General features: G+C 46.3%; 1 long non-coding RNA gene and 2 other non-coding genes across 3 annotated transcripts; all 3 read right to left on the reverse strand.

Moving 5' to 3' along the window:
• Positions 1-4328: 4328 nt before the first annotated feature.
• Positions 4329-9512, reverse strand: LOC125944840 (uncharacterized). The gene is made up of 3 exons (XR_007466544.1): positions 9394-9512; positions 6305-6405; positions 4329-4457 (listed from the first exon to the last, which is right to left on the reverse strand). It is a non-coding gene; the product is annotated as an uncharacterized LOC125944840 (long non-coding RNA).
• A 2980-nt stretch (positions 9513-12492) lies between these two features.
• Positions 12493-12584, reverse strand: Trnai-uau (transfer RNA isoleucine (anticodon UAU)). Its single transcript is given in 2 exon segments — positions 12493-12528; positions 12547-12584. It is a non-coding gene; the product is annotated as a tRNA-Ile (tRNA).
• A 2489-nt stretch (positions 12585-15073) lies between these two features.
• Trnai-uau (transfer RNA isoleucine (anticodon UAU)) lies at positions 15074-15165 on the reverse strand. Its single transcript is given in 2 exon segments — positions 15074-15109; positions 15128-15165. It is a non-coding gene; the product is annotated as a tRNA-Ile (tRNA).
• Between the last annotated feature and the right edge of the window lie 7774 nt (positions 15166-22939).

Here is a 22939-nt window from a genome sequence, read left to right on the forward strand (position 1 = left end):
GGAATACAACGACATTCGCTCGTTTCACTCCGCTCACAACCTGTGGGAGGATAAGGGCGGACATGACGTGATTTTATTCCGCCTTCAAAATTTTGTTCTCCCCGGGAACTCCGCACAGGGAGTTTTAAAAAACTCCCCCGCCGGAACAGGTTGGTCACGTGGTGCTTCCCATAAGGCTGTGCGCCGCTCCAGCGACCGGCCGCGTTCGGCGGAGTCGGCGGTGCTCATGGCTGACGGTTTGTTTACATCTGTGAAGTGTCGTTCCGTGCCAGCGTTTCGCCGATTTTCTTTCCTATACTTCATTCCAGAAAGTGTTATAGGCGTGCTTGAAGCTCACTGTATCTCATCTTCATGTGCGTTAGCTGTGATCACTCTGCTGACAACGATGAATGCAAGAGCAACGATTTCAAGTGCGTCAAAAGGCTTAGTTGTGACCACGAAGCTGCCGGTTGACTCGTGATGTCGGCTCGGGTTTCTGGCTGTGCTTCCGTGTTGCGTGACCTTGACTTGTGTTCCTCAGTGTGTTCAATACCACTTTTATGTCATTTTGAGTATATTCTGACAACGTCCGGTGTAAAGTGCCGCGTAGCAATGGCAACAGCAGCCACCGTTCGAGCGACAACGTCCGTGATAGCCGCACATGAATGCCATATTCCGACTTCGTCACGGTGCTGTGCTGCCAGTAAGTTAGACCGTGGTGCAAGCAACTCTTTTATGAATCTGTGTACGGATATCCTCGCCCAAGAAATACGGTAGGACGTAAGTACGTACTGTGAATAAAGCTTCTTACTGAGCGATGTGAATTGAATTGTTATCGCGCAGTTATGTTTTGATCACGTCGTTGCTTCGGATATTGCATTAACATCATGCTCCATCCAACATACTGATTTAGGAACATACCTGCTGGCTCCGAGCGTGAGGATTCGTTTGCCAGATAAGCGATATGGCTCCGTTTCACAGCCGAGAGACATTGCTTGGACGCGGAGCAAGTAGTGCGGTCAAAAAAATGTATGACTACGCAATTTTCAGTGTTACGTGGGCTGCTACGGGTCATGGTCACATGTAATAAATTGTTGTCCCGCCACAATTCTTTCACACGAAGCTAATTTTGCCATGAAGCACGCGCACGTACATTTTTCTTACGTACTGTAACTAACGCACTACTTTTTGGCCGCGGACGCCGGCAGTGTGCGAAGTCGCTTCAGCGCTCACGGAATGGCATTCTAATTTTGAAAAATTATACCATGAACGTTGTTTTTCCAATATTCTAAGTTAACAGTTCCGTGTGGATTTAGGTTTCTTGCTATTTTCAGAGAGGCCGATCTCATATGTGCGAGCCTGTGAGTCGTAATTCTGAAAACACTACAGCTGCTCGCTAGGCCGTTTCGAGGCCCACATTATCGTGGCTATATATACTGGCAGGGTTGCTTCTTGTTGTGGGTCGAGTGTCTGTTGGATGTCTTTCACAGCTCTTTATCGGGTGTTTCTCAAATGTTTATGTATTGCTTGGTCTGTCTGGTCTAGTTCACTTGTTTCGCAGGATTTGGCTTATTCTTGCGCGTATATTTCGGAATTTGACCCTAAGCCTCTACGTAAAAATTCTCCACGCAAAATGACGTGTCTTTTTTTTTATACTCCCGGTGCACCTCGAAAAAACTCCGTCCAGCTCGAAGTAAAAAATAAAAGTGACAGAAAAAAAATCTCCGTAGGCACCACACAAAAATTCCGCCCGCACGGAGTAAAAATTATACTCCGATCATTCGGAGCATAATAAACTCCCAACCGGGGGGTCGCTAGAGGACAAGCATTATACTCCCACCTGAGAGTTATTTCCGTTTACAGCGCATGGACGTTAGCCTAAACTTCGTCCGTCTGGCTTAAAACGCTTCGTGACTTTATTAACTCGTCATTTTAAACGAAGTAAGCTTATATAATGAACACCATTAAAATTGTCCGACAACAGCATTCTAGCACAAGGCGTGTAGTACAAAAGAAGCCATATAGTCAGACCATTAACCCACACACTAAACATTTTAACACCCTTAAGGGTGTAAATCAGTTTGTCGCCAGACGGACACCCTAAGGGTGCTGTTTCCTACACCCTACAGTTGGGGTGCTATTATAGCACCCTAGAGGAAGGGTGTCCAGCAAAAATTGTGAAGGGTGTTAGGGTGTTAGTCCTCATTAACACCCATTTTCATAGGTGTTGAAAGGGTGTACACCCTTTATTTCTACAGTATAGGGAAGGCAGGCTCAGCTGTACATACCTTGAATTATGACTATATGGAGCGATCCAGGCATAACTCGTGTGTGCCAGAAGGTTCAAGTTCAGCTACCAAGCACGGCGTCCGATAGCCAAGCTTGAAGTTTCGATAGGCGTACACAACATTTATACGTGTGGATGACAATAAATATTAGTAATTCAGGGCCAAACCTGTCTTCACTGCACAAATGCAACCTAGCAAACTATAACTTCTGAGCGTGTATATCTACATCAATGATTATTACGCTTTACATATCCATATAAAATGTAATACGAACCAGCAAGACATATATGAAACTGCATTTTCAAGGAAAGTAAATATATTTATTCCATGCTAGAATACATAACTACATAATACATACATAACAACCTAAAATGTGCAATCACCAAATACATTTGTAAGTACATGAAAATTTACATTTCCTACAAAAATGTTTTTTTAATATAACTGATCAAATCTGTCTATATACAGGGTGTTTCAGTTAACTTGGGACAAACTTTAAAAATATGCAAATGCTCCGTAGGTGGACAGAACTAAAGTAATATTGTTTGCCGTCGCTTGGGGATACTCAGACTATATTTTGTACTCCGCCTAATTAGACTTAATTATTTATTCAACTTCTCAACTATTATAATTAGATGACAAGTGTCAATTAGAAGATTGTATAGAGCAACATGAGAAACTCCCGATACAGCTTTCTGTTGCTCAATACGTGCAACACAAAAGTGTTTTTCCGAGCGTGAAAGATGCCCGCGAATACACATAAAGTGCCTCGAGCGGCCAGTCGGACGAAAATTTTGCGTATATTCACGGGCTTCTTTCACGCTCAGAAAAACCATTTTATGTTGCACATATTGAGCAACAGAAAGCTGTATTGGGAGGTTTTCATGTTGCTCTACAATTTACTCATTGACACTTTTCATCTAATTATAATTGAGAAGTTGAATAAATAATTAGGTCTAATCGAATTAGGCCGAGTACAACAAATAGTCTGAGTATCTCCAAGCGACGGCGAACAACATTACCTTGGTTCTGTCCAGCTACGTAGCATTTGCATTTATTTAATGTTTAGCATAAGTTAACTGAAACAACCTGTATATATGGTAACCCTAAAACAGCCTGTTTGGTGCCACTTAAAGAAATAAATTTTCAATATTAAATTTCAGGTACAAAAATTCTAGTTTTGGTGGCCTTGAAAAAATATATATATTGCAAAGGTCAATTAGGGAAGTAGAGCACGCACACAAGAAACACACCCTCTTATTTTGTACACCAATGTCATGGCAAATCATTGTGAAAAGCTGATTTGGAAAGTCGATATAAAGCTTGACTGGCGCACATTTTTGATATACTGAAACACCGTATGTTTCACACATGAACTTGCTTTAAATAAGGTTTGATCCAGGAGCATCAAGATGAATTTTCGCTCCTCAACAAGATTCCTTGAGCAAGAAAATTTTTTCTCACCTAAATCATTTTTTTTCAAATGTAAATAGAGTTCTCTGAGCTAAAAATGCTGTGTAGCAGATTTTCCGATTACAATTATGGTTTCCTTAAATTTTGTAATGCGAAGGCAATGCATGGTCTGTTATAAAATATGTTGCTTGAAAATGTTTTTTTTTCTACTGCAAGACAGCCTAAATATGCCAGATTTATTACTGTTTAGGTGCGAAGTGCCGTATCAATGGCGGCCTTATAAAAACAAACCACTGTTCATTAAGGTACTCTACTGGCCACATGCGGATGATACATTGCCAATTTCTAAATTATTTGTACTTGGTGCGATAATGGAAGATTAGGGCTTGTACATAAATGAGCAAATAATGTTTATTAAATCAGCCATACTCTGGTTATTGAATGAAGCTTCAAATGTGAGTTCACATTTTTTAAACACAGGCCATCATGCATCAGCCAGTAATGCATAAATAAATGTTAAACATCATGCTTAATATTTTCCAACAAGAAATGATTGTATCAAACAGTATAAAAGTATTAAACAGCATATATTAGTTGCTTCAAATTAGAATAATGTGTATACATTTGAGCTGCAAAATCCTAATCTATGCAGGAAATCACCTTTAGCTTTCATAAAAGCGAGAATACTGTTCACGGTTAACCACAAGGAACAGGGACTCCATTGTCTGAGCATCTTGACCATAAGTGCAGGAGATGGCTGTGCTGGAATCCTGCTTCCTGCATTAGCAAAATAACAGAATCATGAGAGTTGACTCTACATTTCATTACGATCCTATACACTGCGGGGAATTTGATAAGGCAACAAGCTTCTGAAAACAACACCCCTAATTATTGTGACCGAACACAAGGCACAGCTCAATTGGGCAAAAGTTCCAGTTTTCAAATTTAGAAACCGCGATCACTAAGTCATCGTGAATACAAAATGGCATAGAAGCAAAAATGAATATACAGTAGCCTTTTCACTATGGAAAATAAGAGAATAAAATGTAGACTCTACCAACGACATCTCTTAGCAATGGGCATTTCTCCAGGAGCATGGATGTGACCGCAATATAAAACTCACAATATAAAATCTGTAATGTAGTTGTGCATTACACTTCAGAAGCACTGCAGCAGAAGACTTCATGGGAGAACACACAATAAGACTGCTGTGCTCAAGGAATGAGAATTGTTTTGAATGCAACATTTATACACTCCGAGACGAAGAGCACTATTGTACAGAGAGAGTGCACAACAGACGAAAATGACGAAACCCCCAACTGCATTCTCACCTGCCCTGCATTACAGTAGCAAGCAGTACTTGCATCTAGCTCAACAATGTCCAACTCTCCACTGTAGTCTATAAGGCCTTTTCTGTATACATAGTTATTTATTTATTGTTGTATATTTCTTTACTGACTGAGTAAGAATCAGTGTTTCAGCACATTTCCCTGGAAAATATAGAACGTCCTGCCAACTATTTTTTGCCCTTGTTAGCTAGGCAATATGCTGACAAGTACTATTCCCTTATTTATACTTACAATCCTTCCTGATGCTCCGAATTTCTACTTCGTGCTCTGAACTGTGACGTACGTCCTTCTACTCAGTTTATGTTGGCTTCCTACAATTTACGTGGTCCTTCATATTGTAGCTGCTCAACTAGAGCCTAAAATTTCCTGCTGTCTCCTAAAAGCACCATCTTTATTGGACAACATATCCTACGTTTCCCCCTCACTGTGGGGGAGTTTATGTAAGTGCTGACCTATTTACTAGACCGCAGTGCCACAACTATTTCTCATCCTGTGTTGCCACTACATGCATGAGTCACAATGGCTGCAAATTGGCTCCCTGCCCCACCCTCTCCGATTCCAGGTCACTCTCTCTCCTAAATGAACCTGGAGAATATCCAAAAGCATTGCATCCACGTGAAAAGTGCTCCTGTTAATCTTTTTTTTTCTCTTCTCCTGTAACGACTGTGTTAAATCAAACATGCTAGCGAATTTCATGAGCAGCTCAGTAAACGAAATAGGCACATGGTTTGCTGAAAAGAGGTTTTCAATCACCATAAGAAGCCACGGTTTCTTGCAATTTCATCAATTCCCTTGCAGTCTTGATAGCAATCTAGCACATTTTTATTTTGATACTGTTTTTAAAACAATAACAGCCGAAATTTTGAGGTTGTGATAATTATGTGATAATTAAAAGTAGAGGAGTTTGACGCAATGAGCAAATAAGAATTGCATTGCAGAGGGTAAACAAATACTCTTTTCCCGCAAATAAATTGGTAGGAGGAGGGTAACTTGAAATGAGCGCTGAATGCACAATACAGAATATGATGCTGAAATGCTCCAATCTCTGAATATCCTTGCACAAAAGAAAAACTTCATTATGAAAGACAATGATGAAATTGCAAGTATATACTTCATAGTCGTCATATCTGCAATGTGCACTGTGCCATCGGCAATATCTAAAAACTGCATACACACAACTGCACAAAATATGAACCTAAGGCTATCAAAGGAGCCTCACAGTATTAAATGGAAACTTGTTTCAGAATATTCGACTACATGCCTATATCTACTTACAATGTTGTCTTGTCTGAAGGCAAACATAAGTGGCTTGCCCCTGATGGGTTTCTGATGGAGAGCACAAAGGCTGCGAATTGTGAGGCTGTCATCTGGATGACCTGCAAGAAATGACATTTTTAGTTCCACATTAAAAAATGCTACCAGAACGAGAGACAAGATCACTGGCAATAAAGGTGATTTTGGTTGGCAAGAGAAAAATCAAAGTATGGACTTGGTACAGCTTACTGAGAAAAAAAAAGCCTCATACCACAGATGTAGTGAAAGTTCATTGCATTGAAATTTCCACACACATATACGTTTGCCTGCTCATACACTGTTGCCAGTGCTGTGCCAGCGGTATTTATATTGTTTAATATTTCTTTTAGTGCTCACTAAGTTTATTACCAGCTATGAAAGTGGCTAAGTTGAATGTAATGAGTAATCTTAGTGCCACATTGCAAATATATACTCGATCACACTAGTGACTTGGGCTACTATGTTGGCTATAAATAGTGTGAATGAAGCAAATTTGATTAATTATTGTTTCCTTGCCTTTTCTGGCCAAACAGCACCAGAGAGTTGCACAATTCAGTGGCAAATCCGTGGTAAATGCAAGAGGAATGCGTTAGAATGTCGCAACTCCTTGCAGGTCTCAAATCCATTATTTAAACCATGTTCACCACATTTGCAAAGTGTTGTCCAACAAGTCACTTCACACAAGTCCTGCCCTTTCGAGGAGCGAAGTCTTACACACCCACACGCACACCTGCACCACATTACTCGCTTTCAACAATTTACACACACACATACGCTTTTTTTTACACTTTGACACTCCTACTGAGAAAGCATTAAAATAATTTATTGGACTCACTGCAACCTTCTCAATTAACCCTACAGCTCAATCAAACACATTCTCGAGTCCGAGGGCATGCCTTATATATTCCATTTTTACGAATTATAATTGGGCTATAGAGGTCAATTTTCGAAGGGCATGAGAACCACCCCAGAGAGACCTAAATCTTAGCACTTCATATGTTCAGTAAAAGCTGCTTAAACCAATTGCTATATGCGGAATATCGCAAATAACCAGCTATTCACAATTTAAGCAGTTGTCTCCTTGAATTCGGGAGTGTTACGTGTCAAAACGACAATTTGATTAATTAGACGAATATCGAGCAAGTATGTCGGAGCGCGTCAGAAAGCGTGCCAAACGCTTGCAAAAGCAGTCGCGGTTGGAAGGATTCTTTACGGGGCACCCGTGTACGAATTCTCTGAACGAGACCTTGGCGACATCGAAAAGTTACACAGGGCCACCCTCCGTACTATCACTGGGCTACCGAAGCAAACGAGGAACGAGGACCTGCTCAAGCTGGTAGCGATTCTACCCATACGGGACATAATCAATGAAGCACGAATTCGAATGCGATCCCGGTTGGAAAACACGACTCAGGGAAAACAGATCATCGCATGGGATAAACAAGTCCATGCGAAGCCAGAGCCCGCGGAAGCGACCATAACGCCACCATGGGAAGCACCACTGGGCATACGGAGACCACAACGCCCTATCGCCAGACGAAACGCGGAAGCTAGACAAATATTTGAAAAGAGATTAGAACTAAGAACGCCGCAGCACACCATTGACATCTACACGGACGCTGCAATCAAAAACGACATGGCAAGCATGGCCTGGGTTAGCACATCTGCACCCCAACACAATGGCTATCACACATGTCAGCTTCCCGGGGGTGCAACCTTGGACGCAGAACTCTTAGCTATATGGGGAGCGGTCAACACCATTCCCATTGACATGGGAGACATTGTAGAGCAGAATGTGCGAAAAAATTATCGCATCCTAACTGACTCGTACGAAGCGGTGGCTGAATTAACGGTGCCTACGACAGATGATGCTGTGGCCAACGACACCAGAAAAATGCTGAAGAGAATACAGGACAACGGGACAAATGTTGAAATCATATGGACACCTGGGCACACCGGCACGGATGGGGGAAACGCAGCCGCTCACGCAGTTGCCGCGCAAGCGAGTGGGCTTGATTACACGTACAGCTCCCCACACTCCATTTCCTCGCCAAACCCCGCTGACCAAAATCCATACCTAAAGATATTGGCCGAATGCTCTCCTAGCAGAGCACTGATGCATTACATTCGCACTAAAATAAAAGCAGATAGTAAACGGAGACTATTAGAAGCTACACCAGTACATGTGTTTGACAACGGCGGCCTTACTCGCACGGAAGAGGTTTTTTTGAACAAGGTTATGGCCAATGCTGCATACCCACCACACATACTTGAGAAATGGCACCAAACCAGACAAGCTACGACTGCGAACACTTATACCCAATGCACACATTGTCAGGAGTCATGCAGAGCAGACTTGCAACACCTCATTTGGAAGTGTGCAGCTTTTTCACAAGGGAGATCCAATATTCAACATTTACTGCACGAAGACATTAGAACGCTAGGAATTGAAATACAGACTAACCCTGAAACACAGAAAGCCATTGCGACATATGGCAGACAAAGTGGCTTGTTTCGAGTAGTGTAGAAGGGGTCGACTAGCCCGTGCGAGAGCGGCGGAAGTGAACATGCACCTGAGTCTGCATAAAGCGGGAGATCAAAGACTGAGATGAAATGTGCCCCAGGCAACAATCCGGGAACCCACATTCCTTTCCCACCTAATCCCCAACACCGGCCTAAAGCCGTCCCCTTCAATAAAATAAAGGCTTTATTCATTAAGGAGCACGGGATAGCGGGTGACTCCGGATTGATCCTGATCCCTATGGGTTTTTCAACGTGCCCCCAATGCACGGGACACTGGCGTTTTTGCATTTGTAGGCAAAACATTTTTTGTGCGGGCGAAAAGGGCGGCAGCATTTCGCCCGCCGCCGCCTCATAAGCAGTTGCCTACTTCAAGGAAATGTGGGCTAACCGAAGGTACACGTTTCACGATCGAAATTAGTGTAATCGTGAAACACACTTTCCGGATTTCTGATTCATGTATTTATGCTGTTGATGAAACGTTTATTTCACAATAACAATCAAGGAACTGGATTCATCAGGGTAGAGGGGGGAAAAAGGAGGAAACTTACACCTTCCACTGGTCCTCCGGCGCCTCCATATATTCCAGAGTGGCTCGACACCAAACTCGGTTTTCAGGGCGGAGACAGCCGCTGCACCAATTTTGAAGGTTTATTGCGTGTAAAACTACCGCCTTTATTCAATACACACACACACACACACACACACACACACACACACACACACACACAAGCACGCGCGCGCACGCACATACATAGCACTCACAAAACACGCACGCACGCACGCACGCACGCACGCGCAAGCACATAGAGACCCGCATACAAGCACGCGCACTCGCAAAGCGCTCACAAAACACGTACGCGCGCGCGCACGCACACACGCTAAGTACTCACAAAACACGCACGAACGCACGCACGCGCAAGCACATAGAGACCCACATACAAGCACGCGCGCACAAGCAAAACGCTCGCAGAGCAGCAACGCGCGCGCGCGCACGCACACATGCAAAGCCCTCACACAACAGGCACGCGCGCGCAAGCACATAGAGACCCGCATACAAGCACGCGCGCGCGCGCATTCACACATACAAAACATTCAAAAAACATGCACGAACGCACGTACACAGCGCTCAGAAAAATGCACGGACGCACGCACGCACACGTAAAGCGCTTACAAAACACGTACGCGCGCGCTAACACACACCACACACACACACAAACGGAGAGAGAAAGATAGCCCAAAACACGCTGAAGAAGGAGTCCGGCAAGCAGCAGCAGCAGCAGTACGCGGGCGCGCGAGGGAGAGCCAATATTGCGCCGGTACTTTCGAAAGGCGAAGCCAGTCGTCACTTCTTCTTCTACTCGACACAAATACGAACGACCATGTTATTAGCCGCGCTGAACTCGCAAGAACCCCACATTTCCGATAGTTCAAGCGCTCAGAAACAAAGCGGCGATTATGCAAGCGCACCACGCCCGACGTGGCCACAGAAACGTTAGTCACACGGGGGCAATCGAGGTAGCTATCTTGCTAGTCACACGGGGGCAATCGAGGTAGCCATCTTGCCGTAGTACTGCGTGCAACTGCTTTTGCGCTTACATTAGTGAAATATGCTATCGGATCACAATGAGATACTTCTACAGCCAACAATAACACGTAATCAAATAAAGAAACACCAAATGAACGGACACTTGCCTGAAACTTTCCATACTGACAGTAGTATACCGACCGCCGACACCGGGCACGTTGCAACTGCTCGTATCTGCTTCCGTGGATCCATCTTCCAGCGCGTGCCAAGGCTTTAAGTTGAGGTGGGGCACGATTAATACATAACGCACAGACTACGTCTCTGATTAGATCGCACATAAAACCAATCACACGTTTAAAATTATTTCCCAGAGCGCGAGACGCGGACACAAGACAAAAAAGAGACAACGCATCTTTTGAAGCAAGAGTCGATGAGGTGACGTAGCAGCTTCCGCCTTCCCACCCTGCCGCGCGCCGGGTTGTCTAGGCAACGGTAAAGCGTCGTAGCGTCAGTTCCGGTCGCTTTTCAGTCGGGAGGTTGCAGCCGCGTAAATCGCGCTGCGCCGAACTCAGTCGAACTATAAAAATTATCTGCCGTTGCCCCTTTATTCTCACAGCTTTGCTTGTTGGCGTGGCCGCGTGCTTGCTGCCACTTCGTTGTTGTCTCTAGCTGTACCGGTGAGCTGGGAGTGGCGAATACGTTTCGTGTCGAGCGTTACGTTTTTTTTTGTTTTGTTTTTTTTGTTTTGTTTTTTTTTTACGATGTCTGGGCTGCATGACTTTGAGTGCATCGCAGAAATCTTGACCGTGAGTGAGTCGGTCAGCGCGCTTCTACAGGTACGATCAAAATACCAGCTTCGTCCGATCAAGGAGACCATGCCAGGTCACAGCATAAAGTTTCAGCGAGATCGTGGCTCGATAAGAGCGCTACATTATTGGTCGTGCCACGTGTGAGGCGCAAGCATTCACATCACTCGTGGCGTCTGCCAAAGGAGTGACAGTTGTGCTCTTCCGCAGTACATGTTTCGGTTTTCCATATTTCCATAGTCCGGAATTCATTACACTGAAGCAATTAGCGGCATCAGTTCTTGGCATTCAAAGAACCATTTATGAACTATATCGATGATGGGCTTGAATTACGTAAGCAGGATTGTCTGACTTGGTTGGTTGACAAGTGAATTAGCCAAATTTTTATGCCTGCGTGTCTAATTACTACCTTGAATCGCTTAAAAAGACATCTCACCGGGGTTCGCAACTTTTTGTTGGGCTGTTAAGGGCTCCGCTAAATTCCTGCAAAATTTTGCGAGTTGCTTGCGCGTTTTCATTCAATTACTGCAGTTTGTATTAAAAGTGTCTAATTGCACTGTAGTATCACAGTGAGGACTAAATCTAATGATATTTCATGAAATTGCAAGTGAATGTGTCTACTTTTCAAGGTAATACGTTCTGGAGTGCCGGTCATGCCAGTAACATCAGTATCTTAGAAAAAAATAACATACATAGACAGATGGATCATTGCGCGGACGTATGCGCGTTCTTATGGCCAGATTTATGCATGCATCCTTGTGTTCAACACCCTTCAGACGTCGATTTAACACCCTTCTTTGAGCAACTTCACACCTTATGTGCCGTATACACCCATATGATAGGGTGTTTTTAACAAAATGGGTGCTAAAAGGGTGTGCACGGGGGTGTAAATGCGGAAAACACCCTTTTTAACACCCTTAAGGGTGTGAAAATGTTTAGTGTGGCGGCATGGCTCACAAGCACTGTCGTATAAGTACCGTGCGCTAACCAATTGCGCCACTGGGGACTGAGTCATGGAGGCAACCTAAAATAGCTCATCTCGCGTACCATAGGAGGAATAAATTAGTGGCCTGCATGATGGCCTTATTTCACAAATGGCTTTGGTAAAAGAATTGTTCCCCAGGTGAGGCTCGAACTCACAACCCCGGCATGGCTCAGAAGCACTGTCGTATACGTACCGTGCGCTAACCAATTGCGCCACTGCGGACTGAGTTCTGGAGGCAACCTAAAATAGCTCATCTCGCGTACCATAGGAGGAATAAATTAGTGGTCTGCATGATGGCCTTATTTCACAAATGGCGTTGGTAAAAGAATTGTTCCCCAGGTGAGGCTCGAACTCACAACCCCGGCATGGCTCACAAGCACTGTCGTATAAGTACCGTGCGCTAACCAATTGCGCCACTGGGGACTGAGTTCTGGAGGCAACCTAAAATAGCTCATCTCGCGTACCATAGGAGGAATAAATTAGTGGTCTGCATGATGGCCTTATTTCACAAATGGCGTTGGTAAAAAAATTGTTCGCCAGGTGAGGCTCGAACTCACAACCCCGGCATGGCTCACAAGCACTGTCGTATAAATACCGTGCGCTAACCAATTGCGCGACTGGTGACTTCTAATTGTTCTAATTGAAAGGTCGCTTTTCTTTTGTTTTGCCAAGGGAGAACATAACGAGACTATGGTCACTGAAAGATACGTGGCTCACGTCATAGCCTTTGCACAACGGAGCCAGTCTCGCAGATACATAAGCTCGATCTAATCGAGCGTGACTGCCCCTTTGGAAATGAGTAAACACCGTCTGCTTTCCACCGCAAAACACAACACCAACATCCTCTAATTCACGCTCTCGGGCTGCTGCGAGCAAAAAAAAGCGCACTTTGATCACGAACAAGGGAGTAGCTATTGCGGTCTTCAGTAAAACAAACACAGTTGAAATCTTCCGGCAAGATAACATAGCGCTCAGATTTCATATACACATCTAATTTTTCAAAGAAGTCGCGGCATTCTCTTTCATTATTTGGGGCGTATATGTATATTGCCCGCCATTCAGCATCCCAGAGCAAGAAATCACACACGATCATTCGACCTTCGTCACAAGCAAATACAGATTGCACAACAATTTCTAAGGATTTTAGCAATAGCAAAACGTAGCCACCGGAATTGCGGACAGCGTGAGAAACACAAGCATTGTACCGCGCTCTAAATGGTTCGAGCATTCGATCCGTTCGTTCTTCACTTTCCATTTTTGTTTCCTGTAGAACGACTATGTCCAAATCATTCTCGTGAAATAACCGGCTGACCTGGTACTGCAGCCTTCTGGCACCGAGGCCTCGGACATTAAGCGTACCAATGTGTAGTGCGATTTGGGATTTTGAATCCATCCTTATTTTATTGTTTTTCCGGAAGAGAGAAATGGGGCCTCTAGTTTAACTAAACACTTGCATTTTGCCGTTTCTCAGTAGGCGCAAGTACCATTAATAATAAGAAAAACAAAAAACGGCCGAAGTTTACCGATGTAGAGAGCCCGTCCCTCACCACGAATAACAGGCATTGCTCGACGACGCCCTCGTTATTACGGGGGCGCCTTCGTTACCGTTAGATGGGAATCCGGCGGAACGTTAGGCTTTGGTTTAAAAGATGAACGACGGTACGGGATGTCTTTTCTGGGCGGTTCCTGTACCTTCTCACTGCAGCCGTCGTCGCCTTCGGAAACTTGCCCGTGGGGCCGCTTCGGAGACGAGCTGCTCGCGACGTCCATGTCTTCTTGGTCGTTATCCGGCGAGGGCGGAGTGGTGTCAGAGGCGTCTATGACCGCGCACGTTGGGGTGGCGGTTTCCTGCTGTACACATGGCACAACACCATTTTCCCTTTGAACACTTTTCACATTCTCTCCCTCGGAGGTTTCAACTACTGCAGATGTAGGTTCGCTGACCTTGTCTCCCGCAGCCTCCGCCGCGTCCACCTCGTCCGTGATGTGCTCTGCGGGGTCCTCCCGGCTCCTTTGGCTTACCACGCTGGCGTAAGTCTTAGCGCACTGGCTGTCATCATGTCCGAAGCGCCGACACAGCTTGCACCTTGGAACGCGGCAATCTCGGCGAATATGTCCTGTTCGCTGGCACCACAGACAAAGCGACGGCCTTCCCGGTACAACAACAAGCGCCATAATGCCAGACACTCGTAGCTGGTGTGGCAGGTCGTCCAAAGTAAGGCCAGCCTTTAGTTGCAGACTAACCGTCCGTGTCGAAGAGCCCTCATCGCCGAGTCCTGGTACACGCCAACGCTCTCTGCAAACATCCGTCACCTTCCCAAACTGTGCGAGAGCAGTGCGCACGTCTTCATCTGGTATGTGGTAAAGCAGCCAATAAAGCCTTAGGCGCACAGTATGGGCGCTCGGATCTATCACGAGGCAGCGGTGATTCTTGACAGTCAGGTCGGTGACTGCGAGCAACTTTTTAATTCCTTCCGCATTCTTGAAGGTCACCGCCCATACGTGATTCATCTGAAACGCCCCCAAGGCAACCACCTCGGGGAGCAATTCGAGACGATTCAAGGTATCTCGGAAGTCCTCAGCTCGAAAAGACCTGGCTTTCACGCTGCCGTGAAGGAACAGAGCATTTAAAACAGTGGAACCTGATGGCAGTTGAGGCAAAATAATATCAGTCCTTAGACTCCTGGGCATCTGTCCTGTTTCCGCAGCCCAGCTGGGCCGCATTCGCTGCTCCAACGGAGCTCGACATTACACGACCATACACGACGGTGGCCGGAAGTGGAATAAATTGCGCCACTGGGGATTGACGCTTGCAGGTAACCTAAATGGGTTCATATCGCGTACCAAAGGAAGAATAAATCAATGGTCCACATGCTGCCCTTATTTCACAAATGGCGTTGGTAAAAAAATTGTTCCCCAGGTGAGGCTCGAACTCACAACCCCGGCATGGCTCACAAGCACTGTCGTATAAGTACCGTGCGCTAACCAATTGCGCCACTGGTGACTTTTTTTTTATTTGTTGCCGGTCTTCAACTGTACACAGATTATACACGTATTACACACATGTCCAAAATTGTAAACACTTGGGCAACAAGAAACAAAAGGGAAAAAGTTGCGCACAGCGAAGTCACCCGTCCGTATAGGACAGACGTTGTCAAACTAAAATTCCTGCATGGCTGTCAGAGGCTCGAGCCTTGACAGCCAATCCGGTACACACACTTGCATTTTCTGTATTGCAATGAATCGTGACATACATTGTCTGAAATATATGCGCGCGGGCCTAGCATCCGGATCACAATGGTAACCTGCCATACGAGCCCGCCATAAACAGTGGAGAGCATTCAACATTACAAGGTCATCGGGAACCCCGTCATCATCCTTAATTGCCAGATACCGGATCACTTGAGGGAGCACCGGTAGCTCTTTCTTGAGCGTTCGTTTCAAGACATCCCAGAAATATACGCCTTCCCAGCAGTGCAAAAAATTCTAATCAATGGTTTCGGGCTGCTTGCAGATCAAGCAGTGTGATTCCCATGGTACGGTACAACCCTGTTCTTCCATGAAGGTCTTGACGCTGAGAGTTCCCGTATTAAGCCTAAAATAAAGGGTTTTACCTCTGGTGGCACCTGCACACGTTTTACCCGTTTCAGAACATCCTGTCCTGGCCCTCCACTGTATATGGCGCGATATCACGGTACTGGAAAGATGATATCACAAACATCTTTATAAACTGTTTTCCTTTTCACTTGGGAAAGGTAATCATTCGAAAAACGTACAGCAAGGAAGCGCACGCTCTCGACCACTTCCTTAATATAGCGCCGAAGTGTTCGAGTCATGCTTTCTGTACTGACAACATGTGCCAGCAATGCATCGCTCAACCTGAGCTGGCACACAGTGCGCAGAAAAGGGTCTCGCGTATCGCGGAAAAACAAAAATCTGTTTACCAGCTGTCGAACAAAAAGATGAACCAATCCCACACCTCCTTCCTTCACTCTTCTAAACAATACACCTTTCCCATGTCGACCCCCATACAAAAGCCGCAAACACTCTGTGCAGCCTTTGCACGTTTGCTCTAGAACAATGCAACACTTGCATAACGTAATATAACTTAGTGATAAAAAACATATTACACACTATGGCTCTTGCAAAAATAGAAAGATTTGCACCTTTCCATCTGTCTGCTTTGTTTTTTGTTTCTTTGGTTTGGCTTATCCAATATTCCTCGCTGCTCTTATAACTTTCGAGGGGAACACCCACATACTTCGTCGGAGTTTTCACCCAGTTCACGTTGGCAAAGTTGTCCGGTGCAGAAGACCACTCCCCGTGCCACAGCCCGAGGGATTTGCTCCAATTTACTCTGCTGCCCATGACATCGCAGAAATGTTTCCCGACATTTAAAGTTTCGATTACACTTTGTTTGTCTCTGCAACACACAGCAATGTCATCTGCATATGCGAGCAGCTTCACTTCGCTCGCTGCCAATCTAAATTCACGTATTTTCACATTTTCAGTTATTGCTACGCACATTGCTTCTATGTTTATTGTTATTTATTTACAAGGTTTCTGCTAGCCTTAGAATAAGGCCCTAAGCAGGAGTGGGCAGTGAGACGATGTCTCTCTGGTTGAACAGAATACATTATAGCACACTGTAATGTTAAACAAAAGTGTTGAGAAAAAAAAAGAAGAACACTGAACACACAATTGGGAACATATTTAGAGAAATACAAATAAATTACACAATGCAGAACATATACTGAAAGATGTGCCAAAGTCAGAACAGCAAAAGGATTAGAACAGATACGACGACCCCCCAAAAAAAAAGGTTGTTACAATTGTTTCAGCTGCGCTAAAAAAGAAGGCACTGTTGCTGCATCCACAACATCACTCGGGAGACCATTCCACTCACGTACAGTTCGCGGAAAAAAAGAATGCTTGTAGGTGTTAGTCCTACAAAAAATTCCTTTAATTTTATCGCGATAGCAATTATATGGACACTCAAAAGCAGATTTCCGCCGTCAGCGTGAGGTTCCGTATGACGTCAATGGAGATGAAATCGTCGCCGCGCACCGCCGAACGCTGTATGTGCGAGTGAAAGGATGCGAGGGGCGCGCGCTTTCACGGGGAGTGAACGTACGGCGGAGAACAAACGCGCGTTCTGCGCCGTGATCCCTTAAGGGCTGCAGAAGTAGGCGTCTCTTTCCTCCTTTACAATCACCATATATGTAGAGCAAACGCGCCTTCTTCCGACGCGCGAGAGGCGGTGGGGGAGGGGGGGAGGGGGAGGGAAGGGAGGCGACGTTAGCTGCGGCACCAAGTGCCTATTTATATAAGCTCGGCAACATCCTCGCCGTCGCCGTCGCCGTCGCCGTGAGGTTCCGTATGACGTCATTTGGAGATGAAATCGTCGCCGCGCGCCGCCGAACGCTGTATGTGCGAGTGAAAGGGCGCGAGGGACGCGCGCTTTCACAGGGAGTGAACGCACGGCGGAGAACAAACGCGCGTTCTGCGCCGTGCTCGCTTAAGGGCTGCAGAAGTAGGCGTCTCTTTTCTCCTTTACAATGACCATATATGTAGAGCAAACGCGCCTTCTTCAGACGCGCGAGAGTCCGTGGGGGAGGGGGAGGGAAGGGAGCCGACGTTTAGCTGCGGCACCAAGTGGCTATTTATATCAGAGGCTCCAGCAACAGTCACCAACGCCGCACGCATTTTGAGCTAACGCGGGCAAAACGCCGATGGCGTCGACAACAGTTCTGCGTGTTGTTGCTACCAAAGCCGCTCACCTTACTTCGTATGACATTGCTCTGTTGCTATCGCATTCATTGCTTCGCCCTTAGGGCGAAACTGTGACATTTTTATATAAGAGGCTCCGGCAACAGTCACCAACGCCGCACGCATTTTGAGCTAACGCGGGCAAAACGCCGATGGCGTCGACAGCAGTTCTGCGTGTTGCTGATGCTGCTGCATGTCCAAGTTTATACAGCTGATAAAGCTAATATCATTACTCCGTATAGCTCTCTACAAGTTTGCTATCGCAATTGATGCTTCGCTTTCAGGTGAAATTGCGACAACTTTTTTTTTTAATGATACGGCCGCGTGGGTCGGCGCGTAACTTTTTCGATGTATGCACTGGAGGCAATGCCAAGCTTATCATGATAGATCAAGTACATGTATTTTAATCTTTCGCGATGTCGTCGTAGTTGCAAGGATTCCAACTTCGCTGTTTGAAGAAGAGCACTAACTGAAGTATGGCGACTGGACGAGCGAAAGATAAAACGAGCGGATTTTCTCTGTACGTTCTCAAGTTTATCAATATTTTTCTTAGTGTACGGATACCAAACCACGGAGGCATATTCCAAAAGTGGACGGATATAGGTTTTATAAGCCAATAATTTTATTTCTTGAGTCGTCTGGCGTAGAGACCTTCTTCGGTATCCAAGTTTTTTTCATGGCTTTCTTTTCTATAAAAGTGATGTGGTCATTCCACCGGAAGTCTGAAGTGATTATTACACCTAGGTATTTATAATAATTTACTGCAGTAAGACAGTGACCGTTAATCGAGTACGGAAAAGTCAGTGGCGCTTTCTTTCTTGATATTGTCATACGAACTGTTTTTTTCTGTATTGATGCTCATTTGCCATTTTTCGGACCAAATATGCAGTTTGTCTAGAGCACTACCTAATAATTTCTGGTCATTAGGATTATTTACCTCATGATAAATAATCCAAATAGGAGCGGACTGCAAATAGGAAATAGGAGCGGACTGAGCGGGCAGCCTTGGCGCACTGAACGCATGATGTTAATGGCATACATTGACGCTGCCCCCCCCCCCCCCCCCAGTGTCTTATTAACAATTAATCTTGTTGTGAAATTCTGGTACGCCAAAGCCAGTGATGATGGAACCGACATTAACATGATCTAAGATGGCAAACAAAATAACATGAGCGACACAGTCGAACGCTTTCTCGAGATCGAGCTGAAGAACCGCTACGCCGCTGACGGTGACGTCACAACACTCAAGTACACAGCGCATCTTATGGATGTTTGAAAAGATTGATCGCCCCTTGATGCCACACGTTTGGTGGTCTGCAACTATTTCCTTGACGACCCCTTGCAGTCTGGTGGCTAAAATCTTCATAAATATCTTGTAATCAACGTTTGTTAGTGATATTGGCTTGTAGTTTGATACTAATTTGAGTTTGTCTATTTGATCGCTCTTAGGTATCAGAATGGTGTGAGCTTTCCCACAAGAAGGTGGCAAATATTTCTTTTCATACGCTTCATTATATACCTCAGCTAACAAAGGAGCCAGTTCTCCCTTGAAAGCCTTATACAACCAAGTGCTGAGTCCATCAGGACCAGGTGACTTGCCCAAGTTCAGATCTATTGCCTGTTCAACTTCCCTCTCTGTTATTTGCCCCTCTAATCGTTCTTTGGCATCATCACCCAATCGCGGCATGCGATGAAGAAAAAGCTCTTTAAAATCTTCTACATTAGCGTCCTGAAATGCAAAGAGCGACTGGTAGTACTCGAAGAAGGCGCGCGCTATGCTCTCGTTGTCGTCGACAACTGTTCCGTTCATTAAGATCTTATCGACATGGTTTCGTCGACCTTGCGCCTTCTCTAGACCAAGCGCCCTTTTAGTGGGCGTCTCCCCAGCCGCTAGTGCGTCTGCTCGTGCTCGCACAATGGCACCTTGATAGCGCTCGTTGTCAAACTGTTCAAGTTTTTCTTTGACGCTTCGCACGTCGTCTTTGCACGTACCAGGCTCTTTGCACTCAAGAGTTATAAGCTGCTTAAGCAGTGTTTGTAAACCCTTTTCTGTCATTTCTCTCTCAAATTTTAGGCAGCTCGATCTTTCTATGGCTTTCATTTTAACATTCTGTTTGAAACATTCCCTCTTTTCTGCTATTCTTTCCGCTGCGTCATCCCGTATTTCGTTAACCTCCCTGCGGACTGCCTTTACAAATGCATCGTCATTAAGTAGCACTGCATTAATTTTCCAGAGATCCCAATTTAAAGCATGTCTCCTTTTCTTGATACCTGTGACATTTTACTAGGCAGTGGTCAGAGAACGACACGGGCACAACGGAATAACTGTAGCAGCTTGGAATCATATCCAAAGAAATGTACATGCGATCTAATCGCGCATGGCTACTGCCCTGAAAACGCGTAAAGGTCACTTCACGCGCCCCTTCCAGACACTCAAAGATATTGGCAAGTTCATTTTGACTTATAAGTTTAGATAACACGTCACTATTTCTGTCACGCATACCGGCATTGTTTGCTCTGTCTCTGGCCCTCAACACACAAATAAAGTCTCCTAACAACATAACACGCTTATCACAACGTACATATTGTACAAGGTTCGAAAAAAACAGGACACGCTCATCCACCGAATTAGGAGCGTATACGCATATGACGTGGAACTCTACGTCACGTATAAGAACATCACAAAAAACAATCCTTCCCGACGGGCACGAAAATACACTCTGAATCTGTTGTAGCCCAGGGAGCTTCTTTACGAAAAGAATGCATCCTCCCGACGTGCCTATTAGCATGGCTAACCACCGCAAAAAAATCTAATCGAGAACCGTCGCACCATGCTCCCGGTCTCCTCCTCCACGTCCACCTTAGTTTCCTGGACGGCTAGTACGTCTCTGTCATGGTCAGTGACCAATCGTAGGACCTGACTTTGCCTACGACTAGCCGCCAACCCTCTAACGTTTAAAGTGGCAATACTAAGGGACGGAAATAGAGCAATATTGCACTAAAGAAAAAGTAGGCACGGAGCATGGTGCTTACCGTTCACGACTAGCCCTCGGCTAGCCGTCTCCGGCACCCTCCGGCTTGCCGTCGCTGTTCGTGGCCGGTGCTTTGTCGCGAGATGTTCTTTCAGGCGGAACGTTCGGCTTTGGCTTGAAGCCCATCCGCCTTCCAAGCGGCGTCTTCGTCGGCGGCCCCTCAGTGGTGTTGGTTGCACTCTCGTCCTGGTCCTTTGTCTCATCGTGGGAGCGCTTGGCTGGGGCACCGAGGGTCGCAGCCCGGTCGCTGTCGTTGACGGCCTCGTCCTCTTGCATTGAGGTCGTGTCGTCAAAGGGTGCGTCCGCGCTAACGCCCCCCGTCGCCTGACCATCTGCATTCGAGACTTGTGCCGACGCACTTGGCTTAGCAGCAGCCTCAGCCACCTTCACGTCTGCGTTCACTGCCAATGTCCCACTGTTTGTTGCTAGTGGCACAGGGTCTCCGGCTCCTTTAGCGGCACCCTCCGCCTCAACCACGTCCATGACGTGCTCTGCCGCAACGTCAGTCGCTGCTGGGCCTGTAACGGCGGCGTAGGATTTAACACAGCCTGCGTCGACGTGGCCAAAACGTCTGCACCGAGAACAGCGGGGGACCTTGCACTCACGGCGGACGTGTCCCGTGCCTTGGCAGCGCAAGCACTGCATGGGGTGACCGGGAACAACCACCCCGGCGAACTAAACCACCGACGCGGACCTGAAGAGGAAGGTCCTCCACTTTGACGCCACTCTTCAGCTTGAGCAGCACGGTCCTGGTGATTGACGTCTTGTCCCCCATGCCTTGGACACGCCACCTCTCCCGGCTTACCTCCTCCACCTTGCCACAGGTAGCGAACGCCGTCCGGATGTCCTCGTCGGCGACGCTGTACAGCAGCCAGTGAAGCCTGAGCTTCACCTGCTGGTCCTGCGGGTCGACAATGACGCAACGTCGTCCCTTCACCTGCAATTCTTTGAGGTCCACCAGCCGTTTCGTGGCGGTCGCATCCTTGAGGGTCACCGCCCAGACGTGATTAATCTGGTACGCCCCTATGCATACCACCTCCGGCAGCAAGCCCGTTGGCAGCAGGGCGTCCCTGAAGTCATCGACCCTGTACGGTCTCGCACGTACATCACAGTGAAAAACACGGTGTTAATCATCAGTTGTCCTTTTGGCAGTTGTGGCAAAATAAACGGATATTCCTCATCGTCGTTGAGCCTGTTTCCGCGGCCAAAGTGACCGCTGTCGCTGCCCTTGAAGAGGCCATGATCCCACGAACCGTCACGCTCGGTGGCCGGAAGCAGAATGCGCCACTGGGGACTGAGTTCTGGAGGTAACCTAAAATAGCTCATATCACGTACCAAAGGAGGAAATAATTAGCTGTCTGCATGCTGGCCTTATTTCACAAATGGCGTTGGTGAAAGAATTGTTCCCCAGGTGAGGCTCGAACTCGCAACCCCGGCATGGCTCGCAAGCACTGTCTTATAAGTACCGTGCGCTAACCAATTGCACACACTGGGGATCTTTTTAACACGAAAGTGTTTTATTCCGGGGTCCACCAAGACTTCAGTGACGTATTTCCGTCACGGAAATACGTCAGCTTACAATGTACACGAACATAATACAAAGAAAGAAACCAGAAGAAAAAGTTCACAAACATGAAAATTTGGAAATCGAACCCACGACCTCTCGGTCCGCGACGATAGATCGCCGAGCGTTTAACCCATTGCGCCACAAACGCAACTGGCAGAGAGCTACACAGACGCGCCTTATATATCTAACACTCCTCCGTGTACCCGCGCTCTTGCTCGGGGCGGTGCCGCCGCCTACGAGCAGAAAAGAGAAGTACTGCATTATGACACTAACGCGCACCGACAGTGAACGCTTCGGTGGTCTCAGCAGTACGACTATAGTGCCTAGAATATACTTACTAAGTGTGGCCGTGACCGCCGGCGCGTTTTAATGGGAGTAAGCGCATGGCACGCGGTGTGATGCGCCTCCGC

The sequence above is a fragment of the Dermacentor silvarum genome, chromosome 4, assembly GCF_013339745.2.
Source record: "Dermacentor silvarum isolate Dsil-2018 chromosome 4, BIME_Dsil_1.4, whole genome shotgun sequence".
NCBI classification, from domain to species: Eukaryota; Metazoa; Arthropoda; class Arachnida; order Ixodida; family Ixodidae; genus Dermacentor; species Dermacentor silvarum.